The 26,267-nt window shown below is 44.8% G+C and overlaps 1 protein-coding gene across 6 annotated transcripts in view; it reads left to right on the top strand.

Annotated features, from left to right (window-relative positions):
* Positions 1–26,267, top strand: part of FRMD4A (FERM domain containing 4A) — a 346,032-nt gene that overhangs the window by 85,425 nt on the left and 234,340 nt on the right. Inside the window, exon 1 of one of the 6 annotated variants that reach the window (XM_060097754.1) lies at positions 16,368–16,476. The exons of 4 other annotated variants lie outside the window; for them this stretch is intronic. The gene's annotated coding sequence lies outside the window, so the exon portion shown is untranslated. Of the gene's footprint in view, positions 1–16,367; positions 16,477–17,147; positions 17,262–26,267 lie in introns of those variants that run through there. One more of the 6 variants, XM_060097752.1, reaches the window with a different exon arrangement.

Raw genomic sequence — 26,267 nt, 5'->3', positions numbered from 1 at the left:
GCATGGTCTTTTGTAACTGACTTCTTTCACTTAGCATAGGGGGTTCAAGGTTTATCCATGTGGTAGCTTGTTTCAGGACTCAACTCCTTTTGATAGCTGAATAATACTCCATTGTATGGATGCACCACATTTTGTTTATCCATTCATCCGTTGATGGACACTTTGGTTGTTTCTACTTTTGCCTCTTATGCCTAATGTTGCTATGGAAATTCATGTACAAGTCTGTCTGATGTATGTTTTCGTTTCTCTTGGGTATATTCCTAAAATTTTGAGCAAGTTCCAGACTGCTTTCCAAAATAGCTGCACCATTTTGCATTCCCACCAGCAGTGTGTGAGGGTTCCAGTTTCTCCCCATCCTCACCAACACCTGTTTCAGTAGGCTGCCTCTTCTTAGTCTCGTTGTTTATCATACATTCCTTGTAAATTTTGCATTATTTTTATAATATCAAAAGTTCATTTGTTGAATTTCAATTAGTTACTATGAGGAAAAATAAAGCAAAACCCCAAATTGAAAGGATTTGGATTGTGCCTATTCATTTTGGAAAACTGAGCTGCGTTCGAGAAAACTGAAGAAAGCTAAAAATGTCTGTTTCATTGTCCAGAGAGTTCCTCCTCTCTGTTTTGGTGCTTCGGTATTTTGAGGACTCAGACATCCATAAATATGTCGGTAGGAAGAGCAACATTTCTCTCCCTGCTTTCATGCTACGCCAGCATAATCGCTAGAGATTCCCAGGGATGCGACCAAACTATGGAGCATTTTTAGACTTCTGCAGATGGAAATGTCAAAAATGCTTCCTCTTGCATATGGAGAACGGGGAGGGTCTCTGGTCCGTTAGCCAATCTCTTTTAAATCCTCAGGGACCTCAGACTTTCAGTGAAGTAAGATGACTGAGGGTGTTTTTCTTTATTTTACCCCCAGCAGGATGGTTTTTGTAATATGAACGAACTTAGAGTTACATAAGACTGTTCCCCAACAACTCCTTGCATTCATTTCCGGAACCTTCTTTTTATGGAAGTGATCATCCATTTTCAGAAAAAAATATTCATGGCTTTGCTTACCACTGGTTTACTGTGAAAGGTCAGCCTTGAAAAAAATGTTGTGAGCCATTCTTCAACATTAGTAACTTTGCTTGTTTGGATTTTTAAATTTTTGAAAAATTTTTAAATTTTTTATACAGATTTAAAGGTTACACTCCAGTTACAGTTATTACAAAATAATGGCTATATTCCCCGTATTGTACAATACATCCTTGGGCCCATCTTACACCCAGTAGTCCGTGCCTCCAACTTCCCCACCCTCATATTGCCCCTTCCACCACTGGTAACCACTAGTTTGTTCTCTGTATCTGTGAGTCTGCTTCTTTTTTGTTATATTCACTAGTTTGTGGTAGTTTTAGATTCCGCAAATAGGTGCTATCATACAGTATTTGTCTTTCTCTGTCTAACTTACTTTACTTAGCATAATGCCCTTCAAGTCCATCCATGTTGCTGGAAATGGCAAAATTTCATCCTTTTTTATGACTGAGTACCACATCTTCTTTATCCATTCACCTGTTGATTGACACTTAGGTTGCTTCTGTATCTTGGCAACAGTAAGTAATGCTGCTATGAATATTGGGGCCCATGTATCTTTTCAAATTAGTGTTTTGTTTTTTTCGGACATACACTCAAACGAGGAATTGCTGGGTTGTATGATAGTTCTATTGTTAGTTTTTTGAGAAACCTCCGTACTGTTTTCCACAGTGGCTGCACCAACTTACATTCCCACCAGCGATGTACAAGGATTCCCTTTAAAGGTTGTAGTCGGGGGTGGGTGGTGGTATTTGTTTGTTTGTCTGTTTTTATTTGCTTTCCATGAAGAAAACTAACAATTCATCTCTGAGTTTGAAAATTCCAGCTAGCAGTTTCCTCTGGCTGAGGGAAAAGATATGCTCAGAATGCTATTTTTCAAAAAGTCCAATTTCAGAGGCACTTTTCATTTTCTTAAAATGTCCTTAAAATGGCAAGTGTTCAAACTACTAGATTTTTGCCTTGAAACTCCCAGAGGCTTAAGAGTCGACTGTTCCTGGTGAATGCTGCAGTGACTGCTGGTGCAGACCCAGGGCACCGTGGTGTAACACAGCTGTGTGTCCATCACAGACGGGTACCAAGCTGGGTACATAATCGTTTACTGGTTCCAGCGGCTGCTGTGCTTAATAAAACATTCACAGATCTTGTTGAAAAAAAATTATGTTATTTGGCCATCAAGCCCTTTGCAAATTAAGATATATTCACCCATTTCATCAGCATAAGTATAGCAAAAGGAAAGAAACTGAAGAAATTAACAGCTCTGCTTTCTGTAGGGTGAGGAACCAAGTTAGCCTGTGCATCAATAACCATTGCTGTGTCACAAATCATTGCAAAATGTAGCGGCTTCAAACAACCTGCCTTTAGTCAGCCTGTGATCGTGTATGTCAGCAATCTGGGCTGGGCTCAGCAGGGCAGTTCTTCCGGTCTTCCTCGTGCATCTGTGCTCAGTGGCCGGTCAAGCAGGCAGCTTCGCCGATCTCAGCTGAGCTCTCTCACCTCTTTAGGAATTCATCTGGGACAACTCAGCTGACTCAGCTTTGATCCACTAGGTCTCATGTCTTCCAGGCTTGTTCCTAGGACAGGAAGGCAGTGTTCCCAGAGATCAAGTAAAAACACTAAAGACCTTTTGAGAGCTAATTTTTGAACAGGCACGTTGTTGCTTCTGCATTTTACTGGCCAAGGCCAGTCAGAAGCACAGTCCAAATTCAAGAGGAAGGAAAACAGACTTCACCTCTACACATCCCTTCCCAATCATTATAAGGAGCCTAGATTCAGGGAGGGATTGTGGCCATTTTTTTGTTTTTGTTTTTGTTTTGTTTTTGCAGTATGCGGGCCTCTCACTGTTGTGGCCTCTTGCGTTGCGGAGCACAGGTTCCGGATGCGCAGGCCCAGTGGCCATGGCTCACGGGCCCAGCCGCTCCGCAGCACGTGGGATCTTCCCGGACCGGGGCACGAACCCGCAGCCCCAGCATTAGCAGGTGGACTCTCAACCACTGTGCCACCAGGGAAGCCTGAATTGTGGCCATTTTTGCAAAAGGTCACAACCTATTTTATGACTGTTCAAGAATGTATTAAGAACACATTAAAATGTGCCATTTCGTTACATTCTTTGATCACACAGCCTTTTTTTGGGGGGGGGGGCGGGGCATGCTGCGTGGCTTGCGAGATATGAGTTCCCTGACCAGAGACTGAATCTGGTCCCTGGCAGTGAAAGCACCAAGTCCTAATCACTGGACCACCAGGGAACTCCCAACACACAGCTTTTAAAACTTATAACTTGGGCTTCCCTGGTGGCGCAGTGGTTGAGAGTCCACCTGCCGATGCAGGGGACACGGGTTCGTGCCCCCGTCCGGGAAGATCCCACATGCCATGGAGCGGCTGGGCCCGTGAGCCATGGCCGCTGAGCCTGTGCGTCCGGAGCCTGTGCTCCGCAACGGGAGAGGCCACAATGGTGAGAGGCCCGTGTACAGCATTAAAAAAAAAAAAAAAAAAAAAAAACGTATAACTTAAGTTCTTCTTTTGGACATAAAAGAGATTGACCATATCTGTAACAAAGGACTGTGTCAAATTTCCTCTTTTGATATGGGTTTCAAGTTTCTGAAAATTCTGAATCTGATCCCAAAGAACATTCCATGCAATTTTTGTGGAGGTTTTCATTTTATGGCTGTCAGATAAGACTTCCTCCTTTTTAGTTGAAAAAATAATAAGGTGGCTTTTCTTCAAAATGTGTATAATAACCTTTTTGGTGTCACTGAAACAGTAATGGGTTGGGGCAATTTTTGTTTGTTTTCTTACACAAGAGGTACTGTGGCTTAGGAATGCATCTATAATAATTAACTCATATTTTAAATAAGCACTGTAAAACATCTGAAATCTTTTCGATTAACAGTTACTGTTTTTTATGAATTCATTAATTGTAATTCACTAGTGAGTATCACATGTGTTCATGCTGGTTTCAACTATTGCTACAAAAATTTTAAATTATTGTATTTCTAAAGGGAAGGAAAGAAAGAAGAAAGGAAGGAAGGAAAGGAAGGAAGGAAAGAGAGAAAGAGGGAGAGAGGGAGGGAGGGAGGGAGGGAAAGAAAGGAAGGAAGGAAGGAAGAGAAGATAGTGTGAATATGGGGAAATGGGGACTTTTATACATTGCTGATGGGGATGGAAATTAGTTCAACCACTTTGAATAGCAATGAGAAATAGCTAGTAAAGATAGACATCCTACAAGAAACAATTCCATTTCCAAGTGTTTATCTTACAGAAATTCTCAGACATATACTCAGGAGAGATACACAAAGATAGTCTTTGCATTATTCCATTCATTCATTCAGCAAATATTTATTGAACACATACTATGCCTCACATACTATTTCAGGGATTATGGATATAGCAGGGGACAAAACAAACAGAAGTCTTGCCTTCAAAGAGCTTAGGAAGGATGACGGAAAATCAGCAAAATAAATTAGGAAAATATATGGCAGGTAAATTCGCGATAAGTGTTACGAGGGGAAATAAAACAGAGAAAAAGAATAGGAAGTGTTGAGAAGGGGTTAAAAACCTGAAGAGGATGACAGGAATGGCCTCATTGAGCACATGACAATTGGGTTGCTAGTTTAGCAAATAAAAATACAAGACGCCCACCTAAATTTGAATTTCAGATCATCAGTGAATTTTCTAAGTATAAGCCTATCCCATACAGTATTGGGGACATGCTTATACTACACATTTATTCATCGTTTATCTGAAATTCAGACTTAACTGAACATCCTATATTTTATCTGGCCATCCCAGTGACAATTGAGTAAAAACCTGAAGGAATAAGGAAGCAAATTAAGCAGACATTATAAGAATGTTCTTGAATGAAGGAATAACTGAGAAGTAAGCATGGCAGGCAGGGGAAAGAGTAAGAGCAAAGGCCTTGGCCAACTGTATTTGTGAAAACTTAGAAGTCACTAATCCCTCAGTAGGAGAAAGATAAATGACCTGTGGGCTCTTTGCACAGTGGATTCAAATGGATGGACTAAGTCTAAATGTGTCAACATGGACAAGTCTCAAAAACATTCTGTTGAATGAAAAATAAATTGTGAAAAGATAGACCTGTTCTGGTGCATTTGTGTAAGGTTTAAAAGCACACATAATAGTATATATTTACAGTACCTATATGTATGCATATATAATAGTATATGCTTATGGCTATGTTTGTATGTAGTCCAAGGATAAAACAAACATGGGAATATGGGAATGATATTCAGAAACTTTAGAAGAGTCTCAGCCTCTGGGGAGGGAAGGAGAAAGGATGACAGCTAGCTCGCTCTCTCTCTCCCCCCCTTTCTGTCTCTTGTCTCTCTGTCTCTGTTTCTCTCTTTCAATAAAAACAGTCCACCATTTGCAACATCATGGATGGACCTTGAGGACATTACGGTCAGTGAGATAAGTCAGACAGAGAAAGACAAATACTATATAATATCCCTTATACATGGAATCTAAAAAAGCTGAACTCCTAGGAATAGAAACAGAGAGTAGAACAGTGGTTACCAGGGACTGGGGGATGGAAGAATTGGGGAGATTTTTTTAAGGGTACAGACTTACAACTAGAATATGAATTAGTCCTGGAGAGCTAATGCACGGCATAGTGATTACAGCCAACAACACTGTACTCTAAACTTCAAAGTTGCTAAGAGACTAGATCTTATTTATTCTCACCCCAAAAAAGAAATAATTATGTGATGTGATATCAGTGTTACAGCAGGAGCCAAATTGTAACGTATAAATGTATCGAATCAGCACCTTGTGTTCTGTAAACACACACAATGTTATATGTCAATTATATCTCAATTAAAATCATAAAGTTTAGAGCAAGTAAGGCAAAATGTTCAGTCTTAATGGTATTCAGGAGTCTATTTTCTGTACTTTTCTGAATGCTTGTTTCATTTTTTAAAATATTTTTTAAAGAAGGCCATCAAAATTTAACAAGAAAAGAATTTTAGGTACTTTTGTATTATGATAGACTCACTATAGTGGGAAGGAACTTAGGAGTGTGTACATATCTGGTCTTGTAACTGCCCTGCATACATACTGAGAGGGGACAGTATTGGTGAGCAGTGCTCAGGAAAGGCTACCTGTTTTGGGTTTTTTTGTGTTTTTTTTGTGGTACGCGGGCCTCTCACTGTTGTGGCTTCTCCCGTTGTGGAGCACAGGCTCCAGACGCGCAGGCTCAGCGGCCATGGCTCACGGGCCCAGCCACTCCGCGGCGCGTGGGATCTTCCCGGACCGGGGCACGAACCCGTGTCCCCTGCATCGGCAGGCGGACTCTCAACCACTGCGCCACCAGGGAAGCCCCAAGGCTACCTGTTTTAATTCTGAACGTCCCACAAATTCACAGGGAGCCCTTGGGCAGGCCACGAACTCCTTACTGCCCATTTCCGCATCTGTCCAGCAGAGGTGCTTACACAAGCCTTCAAGCCTCAGAGCGCTTCTATGAACAATGCCTACGGACACAGCTGCACAGGCACTGTGAGTGTCCGAGGAGGTCAGGGCATTTAGTTTTGTCTAATCCGCGATCCACCTTGGTTTTCCCATTGAACTGGAGACTGAACAGACTTTAAAAAGTCAGGCTCATTTTCTAGTTCTCTCCAATGTGCCCTCAGTGGCTGAGTGAAGTGGTACGTGTCCTAAATGGACCTGAATCCCTCTTTTAAGTTAATTGCAGATGAGCAGGGTGAACACTCCCTACAAGGACAGGGCACGCAGGACACTCAGAAGAAAGGGATGGAATTCAGGATACTATTCTTTAGGATCCGGGTATTTCCTATGATTTATTTACAGGACTTACGTCACCTGGCATCTCATTAAACTCACAACGCTTAGGTACAGGGCTTAAACCAAATATCAACATCTAACACAGCAGGCAAGGGGGTATTGTATATGGACAAAAGCTGCCAGACTTCATGCCCTTAGTTGACACAGGTAATGCAAATAAGAATATTAATAGCATATGTTTTATTAAGCATGTGTTCTGTGCCCCAAACTATCTGTTTTGCAATGCAATCCTCATAGCATCCCTCAGGAAACTGAGGCTGAAAGACATGTAGAGCCCATTAGCCTAAGATTGCTAGTATGACTAGTATGACAACTAGTAAGTGGTTGACCTGTGGTTCAAACCCAGGAAGTCCAGTGCCATAGCCTGCACTCCTAACCACTTTGCTGTGTCTCTCAGCGTCTTGGGGCAGGAAAGTGGATCCTAATACTGGTTTCAGCCTGCTGTGTAGACAGATAAGGAAGGTCCTGCCTGAAGAATTAGGTTGACCTGTTCAAAGCTGTACAGGGACGAGGAACAGAATCAGAGGGGCTAACCACTAAGATTACGGTGAAAGCAGAGAGCAGAGAGCATCTGCCAGATAACTGTTGGCAAAAGTACATACCAGGGGTTATGCCGGGGTTAGCCAACTCGGGGCAGTGCCGAGTCAGCTACGTCCTGTCACTGGACGTGCCGGTGGGAACTGCCTCCTGATGTCTGCAGAGCTCTGCTTGGGTGGGGATGACTTTGATGACCAGAGGCAGCTCGGGGCAGTGATCGGCAAACCCGTCACTGAGATGAATGTCATCTTTGGTGTTTCCTGCTTTGCTTTCCTGCCGGGAGCTCCCTCGCCATCCATCCGCTCCACCAGAAACAAATCCTGAGACTTCTCGCTGTGAGCCCTTGGTTGACCAACTTCTGCTTTTGCTCAGAATTAAGCCTCGCATTTTGGAGGCTTAAAAAAAAAACTACATTAAAACCCTTTGTTGGAATGCTTTACACTTTCCACAGAGCAGAAACTAAAATAACCTGTTATACAATTAGTCACAAATGCAGCCCTCGAGTTTTGGAGGAATTGAATACAGACTCGGATTCAAATCTGCCTCTTTCTGGGTATGGACTTTCGGCAAGTTACTTAATGTTTCTGAGCCTCAATTTCTGGATCTATAAATGGAAATTAATAATACCTACTTGCAGTGTTGCTGCAGGAATTAAAGATGATTCACATAATGTGCCTGGTGCCACTCAATAAATACTAGCCATCATTATCATCATCATCATCATCATCATCCTAGCCCAGTTTAGGTTATAACCCATTTCCAAGGGAATTTTCTTTGCAAATAGCACAGAAGGCATCCTCTAAAGATTCTAAAGATACTTTCCTTTCTCTCTGCTGTATCCCCTCTTCTACTGAGAACTCAAGATCAAAACTGTTCTCAAGCATCCTCACCTCTGCTTAGGATCAGCTATTCAGACCAGTGTTTATTTGCTTTCTTTTGCACTTTTGAGACAGTGAAAAAGAGGGTGAACTCCAAGAAAAGACCTGTGAAGATCTTCCCAAGACCGCATTAGAGAAGAATATAAAATATGAACATGAAAGAATATAAACCAAGAAAGAACCTTATGTTTCTGAAAGGCAACACCAAAACAATTTAGAGTTTACTAGGTAGAGACTGAGGGGAGAGATGGAAAAACATCCATTTCAAGTTAGAAATTACAGCTGCGGGATTATTAAGTGTTTTTATCAGGCCTCCACAAACGCTTTTAGAAATCTGCAGAACACAGTCCAGAAGGTTCCACACCACTGGCGGTGCATGCACCACACGACTCGCCCCGGCTCAGTTATGAGCGACAGAGCTCATTTATAGCTTCAGATTGACTATAATTTAGGCCGCCTTTATTAAAACAATTATACGGAATTGCATATAAACACCGGTCAAATGCTGTTTCCTACCATCACAGACGCTTCTCCTGTTTTTTATTAGCTGAATGGATTTCACTCTAAAAATCTATTGGGTAATGGTCATAACACTTGGCTGAGAGAAAGTGATAAAGCAACATTAAATATACTGTGTACAGATGAACAAACTTTGAGGACTTCGAATAAAATAAAAACAAAAACAAAGCACCACTACGATTCCTGCCTTGGAGGAGATCCTGAGTGAGGCATATAGACAAATGCAAAAATGGTTACAATAAAGTGCTACAAATGGGTAGAGAGATGCATGGGCTATTTCAGAGCAGGAGAGGGTTGTAACCAGGTTGTAGGCAACAGGGGGACGGAGACCACATCAGAGTCCGTTCCCTGCCATGTCTCAGCCCCAACCAGTACCTACTGGAGAATATCCAAGGATCTTCGGCTTTATCCCGGGTAGAAGAGGAGATTTTTTTTTTCAGAATGGAACAACATGGTCATATTCATTTTTGATATGGAGGCAACCAGTTATGAAGGGTTTCCATCAGAATTAAATTCTTAAAACCACAATTCGACAGGCAAGAATGTTTATTCCTTCATTTAATTCATCCTTCAATGAATACGTATTGAACGTCTAATATGTGCCAGGGACTATTCTAGGCTTAAGAGAGTCAGCAAAAAAGAAAACAGAAAAAAAAGAAAAAATCCCTGCTCTCCTGGGAGAGACAGATAATGAACAAAACATACAAACAAATAAGTTGTATAGTCTGTTAGAAGGTGATAAGGGAAACCGAGAAAAATAAACCAGGGAAGGGCTGAGGGTGAGGGGCAGAAGCAGGAGGGCAAGTGGGAGGAGCTGCTTCTTTAAGAAAGATGGTCATAGGGCTTCCCTGGTTGCGCAGTGGTTGGGAGTCTGCCTGCCGATGCAGGGGACACAGGTTCGAGCCCCGGTCCGGGAGGATCCCACATGCCGCGGAGCGGCTGGGCCCGTGAGCCATGGCTGCTGGGCCTGCGCGTCCGGAGCCTGTGCTCCGCAACGGGAGAAGCCACAACAGTGAGAGGCTCGCGTACCGCAAAAAAAAAATAAATAAATAAGAAAGATGGTCATAGATCACAGTGAATTTGGCATTTGAAGAATTGAGTGACAGCTATGAAAAAGAAATAAAACTTGCTTCCATTTCTTGCTACTGGAAAAAAAAAAAAAAAGATGGTCAGAAAGGACCTCTCTAAGAAGGTGATATTTGAGCAGGGACCTGAAAAAGGTTTGGGCTTGATTGGGCTGATATCTGGAGAGGTACATTCCAGGCAGAGGGAGGTGCAAAGGTCCTGGGCTAGAGAGAGTCTGATGAGTCTGGACAACAGCAGGGAGGCCAGGGTGCCAGGAACAGAGTGAAGACCTCTGGCAGAATAGAGATGCTCGGAGACCGGCAGCATCAGCATCCCAGGAACTTATTAGAAGCGCAGATTCTTGCACCGCAGCCCAGACTTATGAATCAGAAACTCTGGGGGGCCTGGGGGAGGTGAGACCCAGTGATCTGTTTTGACAAGCCGCCCAGGTGATTCCGATGCTGGCTTAAGTCTGCCTGAGAGCTAGGTCCTGAGCCCTCTTTTCCCCCGACAGTATCTTTCCTGGACAACCTCGTCAATTTCCATAGGTTTAAGTGCCCTCTATGTACAGGCGTCGCCAACCTTTTTTCTTCTCCACCCAGATATCTCTTTCTGAGTTCTAATCTCCAATCCGTATCTCAGCAAACAGCCTAACCAACTGCCTATTTGAGTCAGAACCTTAGAAACTTGCTTCACTGAACCCACCTTATTTATAACGTGAATTATAGCAAATTCTTTGCCGTCATGATTTGGGGTGGGTCTGATCTTTATTTGGTGGCAGGAAAAATATCATCATATCACAAGTCATCACTCGATGACAGTTTTCAGCCCCATCTCAACTCCAGGAAACTGACTTGCCTCTTCTCCCTGGGGCACAGGTGCCTCTGTTCTCTTAAATCCTGGGGGCCTTCCTCCTAAACTGGCTTATGGTCCCAATACATTCTTATTGCTTGCTTGAGAGATTGAGTAATTGATGTCACTTGCACAGAAGCCTTCTCTCTATTATAAGTTCCAACCGAAAAAGGAATGCTTGCTGAAAAATTTTTTCTATTCAATTTCACAAATATTTCTGTTTTAACTCCCTTTCATAACGAGGTGATGGGCCCACGAATAAATAACGAGTATTGAGTCCCAGCTGATAGGCACTGTGTTAGGTAATAAGGGATGTAGTGCTTCCAAATACGTGACCAATGGGCGGTGAGATGAGTGAGGGTTAATCATCTCAACTCGGAACTCAGACCGCCCGAGTTTGATAACTGCCTACTTTTCGTCTGTAGGACCTGAGGTGGGTTATAAACCCTCTCCCTGACTTATTCCCTTCCTTCCCAATGGGGCTAATAATAGCACCGACCTCCCAGGGCTGTTGAGAAGATTAAATGAGTCATTGTATATAAAGCACATAAGCAGTATCTGGCACCTGGTAAGTGCCAAGTAAGGCTTAACTACGGTTAATATATATTTCAAAGCAAATAAACAGAAAGGGTTTGGTGAAGGAGTTAACCTAGGTCCTTGAGTGTACTTCTAATGTACACCGATTTTATAGTATGGTACTCACTATAATACAGCTGCTCCCAGGGGCTCCAAATGACATTAATTAGCTTGTGATGTTTTGATTGATTCTTGTCTGTGTTTCACAATTACTTGCCCTGGGTTTTTACTGCCCTGAGTTGAGACAGTCTAAATCAGGATCCCCAACCAGGGAAAAATAATAAGCAACAATCTCATGTAATGAGAACATAACAAGATTATAAAACATAGCTGTTAAAAAAATGACATTGCTATGTAAAAAAATAAACTAAAACACAGTTATTAGATGGTTTCTTCATATACCCCAGGGACCGCGGTCTTAAGTGCTTTCTGTCTGGCCAGGAGAGGAGATGGAATTCTTCCTTTTTGATTGAAGTGGCTCAGAATTGGCCTTTAATTGACCTGGGAGTGAGGAGAGAAAAGGATTGGGTATAAAAATGTAATAGGGTTCACTTAAAACCAGTCAAGGACTTTAACCTGCCCCGGAGGAGTCTTGCTGTATCCTCAAAATCTGGTGAAAGCAGAAGGAAAAGATGCCAGTATTATTTTCCGGAAACATATGAACAGAATGTAAATCAATGTCTGTTTGGTGCAGCTTAGAAACTAATGTAACAATACAACATGCTGTCACCTCCTAGATGCTACCCAACTCCAACGGTGGCTCAATCCGTAATTAATAGTGTATATAAAGTAAGTGCGTGGCCATGCTCACCGTGATTGCCAATATATCTCATTTGTATTAGTATGAGGTAGGCAAGCTTGCAGGATAAGAGCTCAGGGTCACAAAAGGATGACTCTGGGTTCAAATCTGATGAACAGAGTCCCCTCAGTTTGTTACTTCACCTTTTTAGACCCCAGGTTCCTCATCCATAGAAGAGAGAGAAAAAATAACTTCCACCTCATAGGAATCTTGTGATGATCAACGAATGTTTTGGAAAGTTCTTAGCACTGTGCCTGGCACAGAATATGTACTCGTAATAATGTTAGTTATCAACTGTCATCAGTTGTGTGGTTTTGAAAATAGTTAATATGTGTTGAATCCATGGTCTTCATAAAGCTAGAGAGAGAGAGATGATTCTCAGGCCAGTTTTAAAGGTGAAGAAACGGGCACCAAAAGATTAAGAGACTTGTTCAAGGTCACACTGCGCCTTCAGAGCAGGATTCCAGGGCTGTCCCATGTTATTGGTTCTTAGCAAAGGATTGTGCAGCCCAGACTCAGATCCAGCCCACGCTGGTGTCTGTCCTCAGCTGGGCAGATACGCAAAGGAATGAGTGGGGATCATCCTTCTCCAGCAGCAGTGGTCCTCTGGCTAAGATCCAAGCTGAGGCATCTTCTCCTAAGTGCTCCATGTACTGCCCCGAGCTTGTTAGGAAAGCTGTGACTGCAGATCCCAGAGTTAAGAACCAGATACTTTCTATTAGTGAAGTGGGTCTAATTTTTGCTCTGCAACTTTGGGTGTGAAAAAATCACATTAGTTTATTCCTCTAAACCCAGTTCAATCTACGTCCTCACTCACCAAGGTGGCAGATCACGCATTCTTTCCTCTCCTCCAACTCACATTCTATCAATACCTCATGACAGGAAAAGGGTCTCTTGTCATTGATCCAGCATAGATGCCACTGAGATGCTCACGTACCCAAGAACTTGAGGTCCATTTTAAAGCCAAAGACTCCATCCCTCCTGGCTGAACCCCAAGATCCTTTGCTGTGCCTAAGACACACCTCTTAGCCTTTGGTACCTTCCTCCATTGTCCTCAGGCTGCCCCAGCAGATGACCAGCGCCCTCTTGAGGCACTCTGTAGACATGGAGTATGGGTCTCTCCAATTGCAGGTGGCACCCCTTTCCTTCCTCCGGGGGTGCTACTGCCTTTCTGCATGCTTTTCTCCATTCCCCATTTTCAAGCTTCAGAGCACCTCTCCTCTCTAGGAGACTTTAGCTCCTTGCAATACAAAGCTCCCTAACTCTTTGTGAGAACCCCAGGTAATCAGGTCTCAAAGTCCTGCTTGCCCTCTGGAAGAGCCAAAGGAGAAGTATTTCTCCTTCTTTCTGAATCTTCTCCAGCAGTAAAAGCAAAACGCAAAGGCATATGTCCAGAAACCAGCCTTCCACGTTTCTTTTTTCAGTTAGATTCTTCAAAAAGCATCACACTCGAGCTGAAAATGGAAACATGCTCTATTCTTTCATCACAACTACATGTTAGGGCTGGCCGATGGTCCAACACTTTGCAAAGAGCCTTTGATTCTTTATGTCTTTGCAAGAAACTGCCTGAATTGTCAGTGGTAAAATTGGCCTGTCTTCGGAAAACGGACCATTACAAAATTCTGACTGGCAAGGCTTGTCATCCATGAACTCCAAGGATCACTGCTGGTGAAACAGAGAATATATTTCTTTCATATTTTCATTAACTTCCAGATGATTTAAGTTTGAATTTTTATCTCATTCATCAAGTTTTACCATGGCCTATTTCTCTCAGTACTTAAATTCTTCAAATGTAGTTTTTCTTCCCTAAATTTGTATCCATTCTCAGTTTGGGCTCCAAACACACAAGGCTTAGGGGTAAAGAGAGCCTGTGTTGGGGACTAGCCCAGGCCATGGGGACAGAGTGACAATAAAACACATAAAGGCCCTCAGATGTATACGCTTATATTGCCAGGTCCTGTTCTAAGTTTTTCACATATATTGATTCATTTAAACCTTATAACAACGCTATGAGGTAGCTAGTATTATGATCCCCATTTCACAGGTGAGAAAACTGAGGCACAGAGAGGTTAAGATACTTGCCCAAGGTTGTACAGTTAGGAGGTGGCTGAGGCAAGAGCCAGGCTCTGGAAGTCTGACCTCAGTCTGTGCCTTTCACACGCAGCTGTGAATACCAATCATAGTTAAGAAGGAAATAAACAGGCTAATGATACACAGAGCAGCTGGGGAGGTCACTTCCCACTTGCTGGTCATGGAAGGTTACCTAGGAGGCAGGGTTTGAGCTGAAACCTGAAGGATGGCAAGGAACCAGCTATACAAAGAGCGGGTGGGGCGGGGCGAGGGCAGGCCGTTTCTTCCAGGCAGGAGAAACAAGACACGCAAAAGCCAAGGAAAGCAAAGAGTCATTCACGGGCAGAAAAGTGGCCTGGTGGCAAATCACAGAGAGGGACTCGGAGAATAACACGTGATGACGATGGGGAGGATGCTTCAGGAGCAGTGAAAAGCCCGGATAGATGTAAGCAGAGATGTGACATGATTGGAGTGGCTTCTACAGTCATGGGCTGCTGGGGGACAAGGGGACCAGCGAGAACCAGGAACACAGGGGACCTGGAATAGGGTTATGGAGCTGAAGGGAAGAGAGAGCGATGGGTCTGGTGGCCGCAGACAAGGCTGGACGGATAAGGAGGACCTGATGCTCGGGACATCCCAGCCATCTAAAGAAGCGAGGACTTTATTCCTAAGAGCCAGGCAAACCTTGAATGGGTTTAAGCAAAGAAATCCTATGATCAGATGTGAGTTTCAGGAGAGTGACTCCAGGTGGTGTGCTGAATGCATTTGAGAGACAAGACTGGGGTCCAGTCAGGAGGTTGCTAGAGACATGGCGGTGAAAGGTGATGTACACTGACCGAGGCTAGGGGCAGGGCCTACTCATGCAACAAAGATTAAGCAATGGGCACCAGGCACTGTTAGAACAAGTCAGACAAGGGGCTGCTCCCAAGGAACTATCCAGATCTCTTTATGAGGATAGGCTTGGTGATAATTTGACAGTGAGGCATGAGTAAAAGGAAGGAGATGAAAGATCTCTCTATCCCTGTGGGGAGAGGAAGGATGCTGTTTCGTAAGACAGGGAACCTGGAAAGGGGCTTTACCAGTGGGTCAGCTTGATTCAGGACATATTGAGAATTCCAACGGCCAAGGTGGAAAGGCAGGAGGTGGATGTAGATAGAATCCAAAGACTCTTCTAAGGATGCAAACTATCGGAAGAGAAAGGTTTGAACATTTCCTCGATCACCACCTGTTGGGTGTTGCAGTCAAAACAAAGCAGCCCTGGAAATAATCTGCTTCCAAAGAAATAATATTCCCTGTAAAGGCCTCAGAACATGAGGAGATGGGCTTCAACTGCAACATGAAAGAACCGGGCTTGGCATGAGAACAATCCTCAAGGACTTCAAAAAGACAGAAACCTCCCATTCAGCTTCCCATTCCTCAGATTCAGATAATCAAGTCCCCCAGCCAGGAGCATGTGATCACCACCGCCTGAAATAAGATGGGTAGTCCTTCTCACAGGCGTTCACCTTTTCCTCCAACACTGACTTGGAGGAAAAGTTAGATGTTTCCCTTCTGTGGATTGTGAGGCCTCTTGAACTGTCAAAAATGTTCACCAGAGATCATCAGAGAACACACAAGCTGTGTCTGGAAAGGTCAGTTGGAAGACAGGATGTGTGAGATTTCTTTTTATTATAAAGTTTGTAAGTTTTCACTCCTGCCAATGTCCTGGAAATAAGGGTATCAGTATACCTGGGTCTCCTTCAGACTACGGTGAAAGGGGAAACAGTCCGTCCCTTGAAGAATGGGTGGATGGATGGAGGGGTGGGTGGACGGGTGGATGGATATTGGGGATACAAGTGACGAGTGAGTTCTAGGGAAAGATTTTACCTCTGAGACAAGCTGGCTTTTCCACCTTCGCTAAGCGGGTGCTCCCGCCTGCTTCTCCCTTTATTTCATCAACCGTGTTTTGACAATTCATGAAAAAAGGAGAAAAAAAAAAGTGTCTAAGGCAAATTGAGCTCCTGAAGTAATAAACATTTAGACATACAATGTGAATTGAGTTATTGTTCTCCTCGGGATAGTCTCCCAGTGTGTTTCTCTTTTTTGGAAAGAGAACGTGTCAGGCCGTCTTCCTCCCCCAGGCTCTGGAAATGGGAGTCTCCCCTCCGCAGTAATTGCTGCGAATCCTGACAATAGCCCCACGACTGGGTCATCTCACAGGAACTTCCATTTCCAAAGAGTTGAGGGGAGATTAATGCAAGAAAACTGGACTAGATCGAGGGATAAGAGCTGCACCTTCCGCCAAGTTCAGCCAAGGTAGCCTCTTCCTCCGGCTCCCAGGGTGGGAGGGGGCCTCCCGCGGCGGGTTTCGGTGGGTTTGTCGGGGACGGCGCCGGGTGCGCGGGCGGTCCTCGGGCTCCGACTCCCCGCTCCTCTCGCGCACGCCTCTGGCTCCGCGCAGCCTCTGCGGCTCGGCGGCTGATTCGGGACCTAACTTGGTCCCGATCGGGTGTGCGGCGGAGCGGGAACCGGGGGCTCGCGGGCTGCGCAGGGGCCGGGCCGGGCCGGCGCGTTCATTGTTGTCCGGGGGGCTAGGCCGGCTCTCGGGGGTGCCCCGCGGCGCGCGCGGGAGGCGGCGGCGCGCTCGGCCGCGCGGGACTCGCCGGAGCCGGCCTAGCCCCCGGCCGCCGGCCGCCGGCCGCCCCGTGCGCGCTCGCCGTGCCCGGGGGCGCCGCGCGGGGCCGACCGCGATGCGGAGGGCCGGGCGCGGCGGCACGGTGCTCGGCGCGCGGGCGAGGGGCGGGCCGGCGGCGGTGCGCCCTGGCGCGCGGCCAGGCTCGGCGTGAGCGGCGCGAGCGGGCGATGGGCTGACTGGGGACCCGCGGGGGCGGCGGGGCGGCGGCGGCGGCGGGGGCGCGCGGGGACCGGCGGGGCGGCTGCGGGCGCCGCGCGGCGGAGGCGGAGGCGGAGGCGCCGGGCGCGGATGCCGCCGGCTAGGCCCCGGGCCTGCGCACCGGGGCGCATGGGACGCCCGTTTCGGCGGATCCGCCGCTGCAAACCTGAAGTTCCTCGGCTCCCCGGGAAGCGCCACGAATAAAAAGGTAATGTGTCTTTGTTTCCCAGCCGCGACTGCGGGCAGGCGGTGGATTCTGCAGCACTTCTGGGTCCGTTTCTGGGCCGGTGAGAGGGACATGACACTTCTGCTTTACTGAGGACGTAGAGCATTTAATGCCGCAGATGTGACATTGTTCCAGTGCACACCCCACGTGCGGCACAGACTCTATTCCCTCGTGCTACCCTCTCCCCACACCCACTTTCTTTGGCATCTCGACCTCACACTGGCTGGGTCTACCCGGGGAGAAAGGAAAGGACCTTGCTGCGGGCAGACCCGGGTGTGATTATGTTCTTTTTTTTTTTTTGCTAACCGTTTTTCTGGAAGTGACAGGGCAGTCCTGTTCTTTGGGTGGGTTCAGGAGGCAGGCTGCAGATCGCCGGCTGCCTGGGACTGTTAAAATGGACTGCGCTTTCACACTTCAAATGGCTGCAGCAAGTTTAATGCAGGGAGACCGCGGGAGGAGGAGGAGGAGAGGAGGGAACCCCCTTCAGGACGAACCCCCCAAACGCAGGGCTTCTGTCTTGCAGGCAACTGCCCAAACGTGGGCGCATATTGCGTTTAGAAAAGATGAACTGGTCCTGTACTTTGAAAGCCGTGTGGGCTGCCCGTGTGTAGTCAGGGACTCGGTGCCTTTCTCCAGTACCTCGTTAGGAGAGTAACTGCTCAGTAGATTCAAGCAAATTCTGCGAAATTTCCAAGGGATGGCTGTTCTAATAATAGGTCTGGCGGTGGCTTCTTAATAGACACACTCATTCTGAATGGTGCGGCCATGCCAGTCCCCCCGGAAGCTCTGCTTGCTGAGAAAGGCTATCCCCTGACCTCACCGTGGATGGAGGAGGCTTTCTCCCCTGTGAATGGAACATCCCAGTAGAGGTTGTTACCGCTGTTCTGGCTTCTCTCAGTTTGAATCCTCACAGCATCTGATGAAAGGGATTCTCAGAACACCTAAGCCAAGCACATTTCTAAATCTGAGCTCTTCGGTGGGGATGGCTTATTCAGTGTTGGAGTAGCCCCAGCTGTATTTAGACACCTGGTCAGGCTGATTTGATCTGCATTTACCTTAGTGGGTTTTGAACAGCTTCTCACATACCCCTAACACCTCAACACTATAAGTCTGGTCCTTTTCTGAAAGCATTACTGTGATGTTCGGGAAAGCACCAGTCCAAGAGCCAGGGGCAAACTTATGACTTCATCCAGGGAAGCCACCGCTGACCCTGGGGGAACTGTCTCAGGAGTTGGATGCAAAATCTATTCCTTACACTTAGTAGAACTTAGCTCTGTGTGCCGTTTTTCCAATGTGCAACAAAGTGGGAGGTTGATGGGGGTGGGGGGGATGGGAGGACGCCTTTCATTGTTTTGTTTCTGGTTTTTAAATTGCTTCAAGTTCATTCCTAGCGTTCGGCCCCCTTTTGGAGTCTGACTTGGACATGGTGGGAAGACTAAACCTTCAGATCAGCGGAAATCTGATTTTGATTCTCAACGTGTTCATCTCTTGCAACCTAGAGGGTCAGAGGATGAGCCTCTTCTGTTGGCTGAGGGGTCCCTTCTGCTGTGAATGAAATCTGGGTTTATTTAAGGTACACCAGGAATGGGGGGGGGGTCCCACAGCAGATAGACTTGAATCTCTTTGGTCCCAGAGGTTAAATAGCTGCAGTTAATTTGATTGGAAGCAATATTTGGACTTGCTTTGAAATCAACACTATATTGTCCTGCTAGTGAATTACAGTGTTGCCTCCAAATCACTTGGAAAAAAGTGATGCTTGATGTGCAAAATTGTGTGGGTAGAAGTAACCTTTTAGAAAACCAACAACAACATTAAACTCTTCTTGTGTTAAAAGGGAATAGTGTTAGTTGAAATGAGGATCAGAAAATCCCTCCACCCACTTAAAAAAATTTTTTTTCTTGAAATATAGTTGATTTACAATCTCATGTTAGTTTCAGTCATGTTAGTGTACAGAAAAGTGATTAATACATATATGTGTGTGTATACATATATACATATATATATATTTTTAGATTCTTTTCCATTATAGGTTATTACAAGATATTCAATATAGTTCCCTGTGCTATACAGTAGGTCCTTGATGATTATCTATTTCATACATAGTAGTGTGTATCTGTTAACCCCAAACTCCTAATTTATTCCTTCCCCGCCTTTCCCCTTTGGTAACCATAAGTTTGTTTTCTCTGTGAGTCTGTTTCTGTTTTGTAAATAAGTTCATTTGTATCTTTTTTTTTTTTAGATTCTGCATATAAGTGATACCATATGATATTTGTTTTTCTCTGTCTGACTTACTTCACTTAGTATGATAATCTCCAGGTCCATCCATGTGGCTGCAGATGGCATTATTTCATTCTTTTTAATAGCTGAGTAATATTCCATTGTATATATGTACCACATCTTCTTTGTCCATTCATCTGTCAATGGACATTTAGGTTGCTTCCGTGTCTTGGCTATCGTAAACAGCGCTGTAATGAACACTGGGGTGCATGTATCCTTTCGAACCATGTTTTTCTCCAGATATATGCCCAGGAGGGGGATTGCTGGGTCATATGGTAGTTCTATTTTTGCTTTTTAAGGAGCCTCCATACTGTTTTCCATAGTGGCTGCACTAACTTACATTCCCACCAACAGTGTAGGAGGGTTCCCTTTGCTCCACACCCTCTCCAGCATTTGTTATTTGTAGACTCTTTGATGATGGCCATTCTGACCGGTGTGAGGTGATACCTCATTGGAGTTTTGATTTGCATTTCTTTAATAATTAGCGTTGTTGAGCATCTTTTCATGTGCCTGTTGGCCATCTGTATGTCTTCTTTGGAGAAATGTCTATTTAGATCTTCTGCCCGTTTTTTGATTCCTCCACTCACTTTTATTCTGACCAAGTGTGATCTGCCACTGTTGTTGGTAATATTCTTTCTGGCACTTGAACTAATTTTATTAATAAGACTTGTTATTTATGGCAATAGGGCCTCTTTGTAATTTGCAGACATTGTTGCCAAGTCCCCTGACAGCCTAGCAGGTGGCAAGTGCCATTAGCATTATCTTGTCATGGGAGAAACCGAAACCCCTTGAGGTTCAGTGAGTCACTGATTTCATAATCCATAAGATCTGCCTCCCAGATGTGGGTTGTGCTCAGCTTTGTTGTAATGGCCCAGTTACAGTCTGAGGTCAAAGAACAAACAGGAATGAGTCCTTGGGACTTCCCCGGCCGTCCAGTGGTTAAGACTTCCTGCTTCACTGCCCAGGGCACGGGTTCGATCCCTGGTTGGGGAGCTAAGATCCTGCATGCTACGCGGTGCGGCCAAAAAAACAGAAAAAGAATGAATCTTTGCTTGTGTTCTGGAACTTGGCAAAAGGCTCTGTGAACTAGTGAGAATGCCAGAGTTGTAAAAGAAAGGGGTCCTTGAGTCAGCCTCGATGAGCTGATGAGAAAGTGTGATCGATTTGTGATGGGAGAGGCAGTGTTGAGATGAAAGGTCCAGGAAATTGAGGGGACCTGTCAGGGTACCTTTGTACTTAGTAAATGTGGGGTTGAGTGTGACTGCCTCCAAAGATCATTACTGACTTTACTGCATAAATATACCACTTGTGCTCACGTTATTAATGCTAGTGTGTGTGTATAAGTAAAAGACTTAGAGTTTTATTCGTTTGTCATATACTTATCAGTTATAAGAGTTGCATTTAGCCTGACACACTGAATGACTGAAAATATGATGGGGCACATTCAAAGCTCAAGCTTTGTTCTGAGAAATTTTTGCATATGTCAATACTTTTTTGAAAAAAAAGGAACAGTGTAGCTTCTGGAGAATTTCCATTTAAACTAGGTAAAGTGAGAAAGACATGCTAACCGTTAAATAGGTTTTGAAGTTAGTTTAAACCACATTCTACACAGTATCAGAATGTATAAGTCTAGATTCACCAATGGCTTTCATTCCTACCTTTTATTTATTTATTTATTTATTTATTTATTTATTTATCTTATTTATTTTTGGATATCAGCTGATGTGTCAGTGACCTTTGTGGCAGAAATTCTCTATTTGGGTTTATTCATTGTGAAAAATTCCAGCATCTCTATTAGAAAGGATCTCTGAGACCTCATGGGGAGAGAAGCCATGGGATAAAGATCTTCGATCTAAATTTCAAAAACTACCTTCCTCTTGAGCTAAAGATGCAAAAGAGGAACTACCTTACAGAATTAGCATGTAGTCGTAACCTCCCCAGGACACTGGTTACCCGTTCTCTCCATCCTGTCCATTTCTGATTCTTTGCTGTCCATTGCTCTCTGAATAGGTAGTTCAAGGAACAAAAGTAGATATTGGATGTCTCCTAAATGGTAGGAGTTGATGGGAGAAAAGGAAGAGAAAGGATCATTCCATCAGTTATGTAAGATACACAGATGCTTGAACCTTTCCTACCATAAGCAAAATCAAAGACTTAAAGAATCTGGGAAAAGTGGCCACTAAAAGTCAAACCTGTTGGGGAAGGATGACATTTGAGTGTTTTATCTTATGCTGTTTATCCTAGCCGTAATCAGACTGAAGTGTATTGGCAGTATTTTCCATTTTTGTTTTTGCTTTTTCCAGGACATTTAATCTCAAGAGCTGGTACAATAGCTCTTGGTGCTCTGGGCCCCAGGGTCACCACTGCACACAAAGCCTGCTGGTTTTGCTACTCTCTTTTTGCAAGTTTTCCGAATCAGCATAAATCCAGCTTATCAGAAATTCTCTCCACAGCACTTTCCTTTTGGTTCCCTAAATCCATCAGCTGCCACTCTTTCCCCTGTCCTGTGGGATCAGCATGTCTTTCACTTATAAGGAATAATTTAGACACCCCCTTACTTTTGAGGCTACCAGCTCTACCACTAGCCGCATCATCCTCAAAGTATCTATCATTATGCCTCTCTTACTTTCTGAGAAGATGATCAGAGCTCTTGCTACCATTTTGTGAGTTGCGTTAATGCTTATTTTGGGTGCTGTTGAGTGAGTGAGTATGTGTGTTTGTGGGCGGAGGGTGTGTGTTCAATTCTTAACTTTATCAGTAGAAATTAGGTATTTTTTTCCCCAAAAGAGAAACACTTTCTCCTTGAAGATGGAACTTACGGCTCAGAATAAAGGCCATGATTGCTGGAAGGGGCTGAAGGGATCTGGTTAAGTTCAGTGATCTTATGACGACCAAATGATCAAGAACAAATGGGCTTGCAGGTTCCTCTGTAGATGATCGAGCATCGCTAACTCCAGTTCGGAGATGGAGCTGATAGGAGCCAACTTGCTACAAAGCCTGATCTCCATCATATATGGTGGTTTCTGTTTTTTTGTTTTCAAACTGAAGCTCTGGCCATTCCTTGATGCAGTGCAAGAAGACGTGAGTTGTGGGTGGTCAAGAACATTTGCACACACACACCCTTCTCCCCAAACTCTGACTACCTTCGCACGCGCCATCTTGCTGCTATCTTAACCTTTTTTTTTTTGCAGTATGCGGGCCTCTCACTGTTGTGGCCTCTCCCGTTGTGGAGCACAGGCTCCAGACGTGCAGGCTTAGCGGCCATGGCTCATGGGCCCAGCCGCTCCGCGGCATGTGGGATCTTCCCGGACCGGGGCACGAACCCACGTCCCCTGCATTGGCAGGCGGACTCTCAACCACTGCGCCACCAGGGAAGCCCCATCTTGCTCCTATCTTAGTGATTATTTGCCAATCCATAGTTACTGCTCACTTTCTGTTCACTGAAGGCTCCCTACCTTTACCCTCTGCTCATGGTGGGCACTCAATAGATCCTATTTGAATAAGAAAAATCGCCGAGTGACTCTTCACACCAACCGCAACACTGATATATTTCAGCATCTTCAGAAACCTGGAAAACCCAGTGGTCTAAAGAAAAATGTCCTCTTAGGTCCTTCTGTATCTAACTTCTTTTATAAGTCTGTTCTGTGGTGTGGCCCCTCATTCCCATTTAGCAATACCTTGCCCATCTTGGTACTCATGCAAAATACCAAACTTCTTGACAATAGTTTTCACTCCGAATTAGCCAAAAGCTATCCTCTCAACCTTGGGCTCTAACTCCACAATTTCCATCAGAGTTAGCCTGTTCTTCTGGTGATACAGGCTTCTTTGCAGGGCTTTTGCCTTTCTTTGTCCTTGCTGTACGAGGAATGCATGAAAAAAATGGCATGTAATGGGGTATTAGGTTGATAATGCATGACAGCAAATGGAAATAATAATCAGAGAATTGCCAGGCTGTGCCATTCATGACCATAAAATGCACAATTATGCTCTCCCCACATGCCTGTGAAAAAGTATATAGTTGTGACAGACCCAAACTAGGAAACCCTAATAGTGTGGAGCCATCTGGTGCTGGGCAGCACACCTACAAACAGTGGGTAGTGCACCACGGGCTTACTGATTTCTCTGCTGCCTCTGGTTACCCACCAAGAGGTATTGGATACTTATTTCTCTGTTGCTCAGAGAGAGAGCAGAAAAGAGGGGAGGGTGGTGAGGATAAGAGCGATGGGAGCGGAGCACAATGCAGGGCAGTGTTCTGCCTTCTCAGTCCCCTTTTATTGGGGTGGTGGAGTGTTTTGTAACAGAGTAACTACACAGTGACCAGCAGCACAGATGTAGCCGGCAGGTCTTGGCAGGAGAGCAGAGACCACGGATAAGAGCAAAGCATCAAGGGCTGCAGTCACACTAAATGTTGAGCAGAGACTGTGGACCACGCACATACGAACTTTGGGGATTCTGCATCACGTTAGACATCTCGGATGGAATGTTTGGAGTGAAAGGGGGCACAGAGATCATTTTTACAAATGAGGAGATGCTCACAGATGTTCAGGGACCTCGCCGGGGTCTCCGTTGCAGGGCCAAGACTAGAGTCCCTGACCCCGTGCTTTGGCGCACAGGGCGGGTAGGGCTGAGGTGTCATGTCCCCCGGGCTTGGACTTCCGGCTCCACCCCTTTCTGGCTGTGAGGCCTCGGGTAAATGACTGAATCTCTCTGAGCCTCGGTTTTCTTATTTATCAGAAAAGTTATATTCAGTGGAGCCAACGAGGTGATATCCGTGAAGCACCCAGCACAAAAAAAATAAGGGAGCCTCTTCTAGAATCAGAAATTTTGTCTTTGCACTCTCCCCTCCCTGCTTGGCTTGCTTATGTCCCTGGAAGACCCAACAGTACTAACTGCAGGAGGTTTAAAACACAAGGGGTGTAAGAAGGCCAATGGCCATGGAAGTGGAGGTATTGCTGAAATAAATGGCACCTCCTTACCTACAATCCTGGAGTGAATTTTATGAATAGAAAGTAGCGTAAGAAAAAAAAAAAAAAAAACCATTAGCCGCGGCTTCCCTGGTGGCGCAGTGGTTGAGAGTCCGCCTGCCGATGCAGGGGACACGGGTTCGTGCCCCGGTCCGGGAAGATCCCACATGCCGCGGAGCGGCTGGGCCCGTGAGCCATGGCCGCTGAGCCTGCGCGTCCGGAGCCTGTGCTCCGCAATGGGAGGGGCCCCAACAGTGAGAGGCCCGCGTAGCGCAAAAAACAACAACAACAACAACAAAAAAAAACCATTAGCTCTGATACTCCATAAATGTCACCGAGCCTTCCAGAAAGGATTCTGGTAAAGACATCACCCTAGTGATCCTTTCCTTATTGGGACGGAGGAGGCTTACTAAGAATGGGCGGCATCCTGCTGTGTCTGTGATTCTTGAGTGAGCCCATGAACATTAAACTGGGGAGGATTGGTTGGGGGAGGGGAAGGAAGAGAAGGAATATGATTTTGCCTTTGCACTCATGGATTCTATCACCCTACCTTTCTGAAATTCTTCAGTTTTCAGGACTGATCAGAAAGCTCTTAGGGCTTTTATTTTGAAAAAATTCTCCAGTAGGAACAAGGGTATGTCAGTCAATGGTTATGTCATCCTTTTTCTTTTAATTGAGGTATAGTTCATTTAAAATATTGTGTTAGTTTCAGATGTACAGCAAAGTGATTCAGTTATATATGTATTTTTTCAGATGATTTTCCAATGTAGGTTGTTATAAGATACTGAATATTATTCCCTTTATTATATAGTAAATCCTTGTTGCTTATCTACTTTATGTAGAGTAGTTTGTTAATCCCATACTCCTAATTTGTCGCTCCCCCCTCCCTTTCCCCTTTGGTAACCATAAGTTTGTTTTCTGTGTCTGTGAGCCATTTCAGTTTCATAAATAGATTTATTTGTATTATTTTTTAGATTCCACATCTGTGATAGCATATAATATTTGTACTTGTCTGACTTCACTTAGTATGATAATCTCTAGGTCCATCCATGTTGCTGCAAATGGCATTATTTCATTCTTTTTTATAGCTGAGTAATATTCCATTATGTGTATGTATATATATATATATATGTGTGTATATATATATACACACACACACACACACATACACACACACCACATCTTCTTTATCCATTCCTCTGTCGGTGGACATTTAGGTTGCTTCCATGTCCTGGCTATTGTAAATAGTGCTGCAGTGAACACTGGGGTGCATGTATACTTTTGAATGAAGTTTTTCTCTGGCTTTATGCCCAGGAGTGGGATTGCTGGGTCATATGGTAGTTTTTTAAGGGACCTTAGTACTGTTCTCCATAGCAGCTGTACCAATTTACATTCCCACAAACAGTGTAGGAGGGTTCCCTTTTCTCCACACCCTCTCCAGCATTTATTGTTTGTAGATTTTTTTGATAATGGCCATTCTGACTGGTGTGAGGTGATATCTCATTGTAGTTTTGGGGTTTTTAAAAAAATAACTTTATTTATTTTGTTTATTTTATTTTTGAGTGAGTTGGGTCTTCATTGCTACGTGCGGGCTTTCTTTAGTTGTGGCGAGCGGGGGTTACTCTTCGTTGCAGTACACGGGCTTCCCATTGCAGTGGCTTCTCTTGTTGCAGACCGTGGGTTCTAGGCACGCGGGCTTCAGTAGTTGTGGCACATGGGCTCAGTAGTTGTGGCTCACGGGTTCTAG

The sequence above is a fragment of the Mesoplodon densirostris genome, chromosome 4 (assembly GCF_025265405.1).
Source record: "Mesoplodon densirostris isolate mMesDen1 chromosome 4, mMesDen1 primary haplotype, whole genome shotgun sequence".
In the NCBI taxonomy this organism is placed as follows: Eukaryota; Metazoa; Chordata; class Mammalia; order Artiodactyla; family Ziphiidae; genus Mesoplodon; species Mesoplodon densirostris.
Note: the sequence above shows the minus strand (reverse complement) of the source record. Positions and strands in the feature narration are given on the sequence as shown.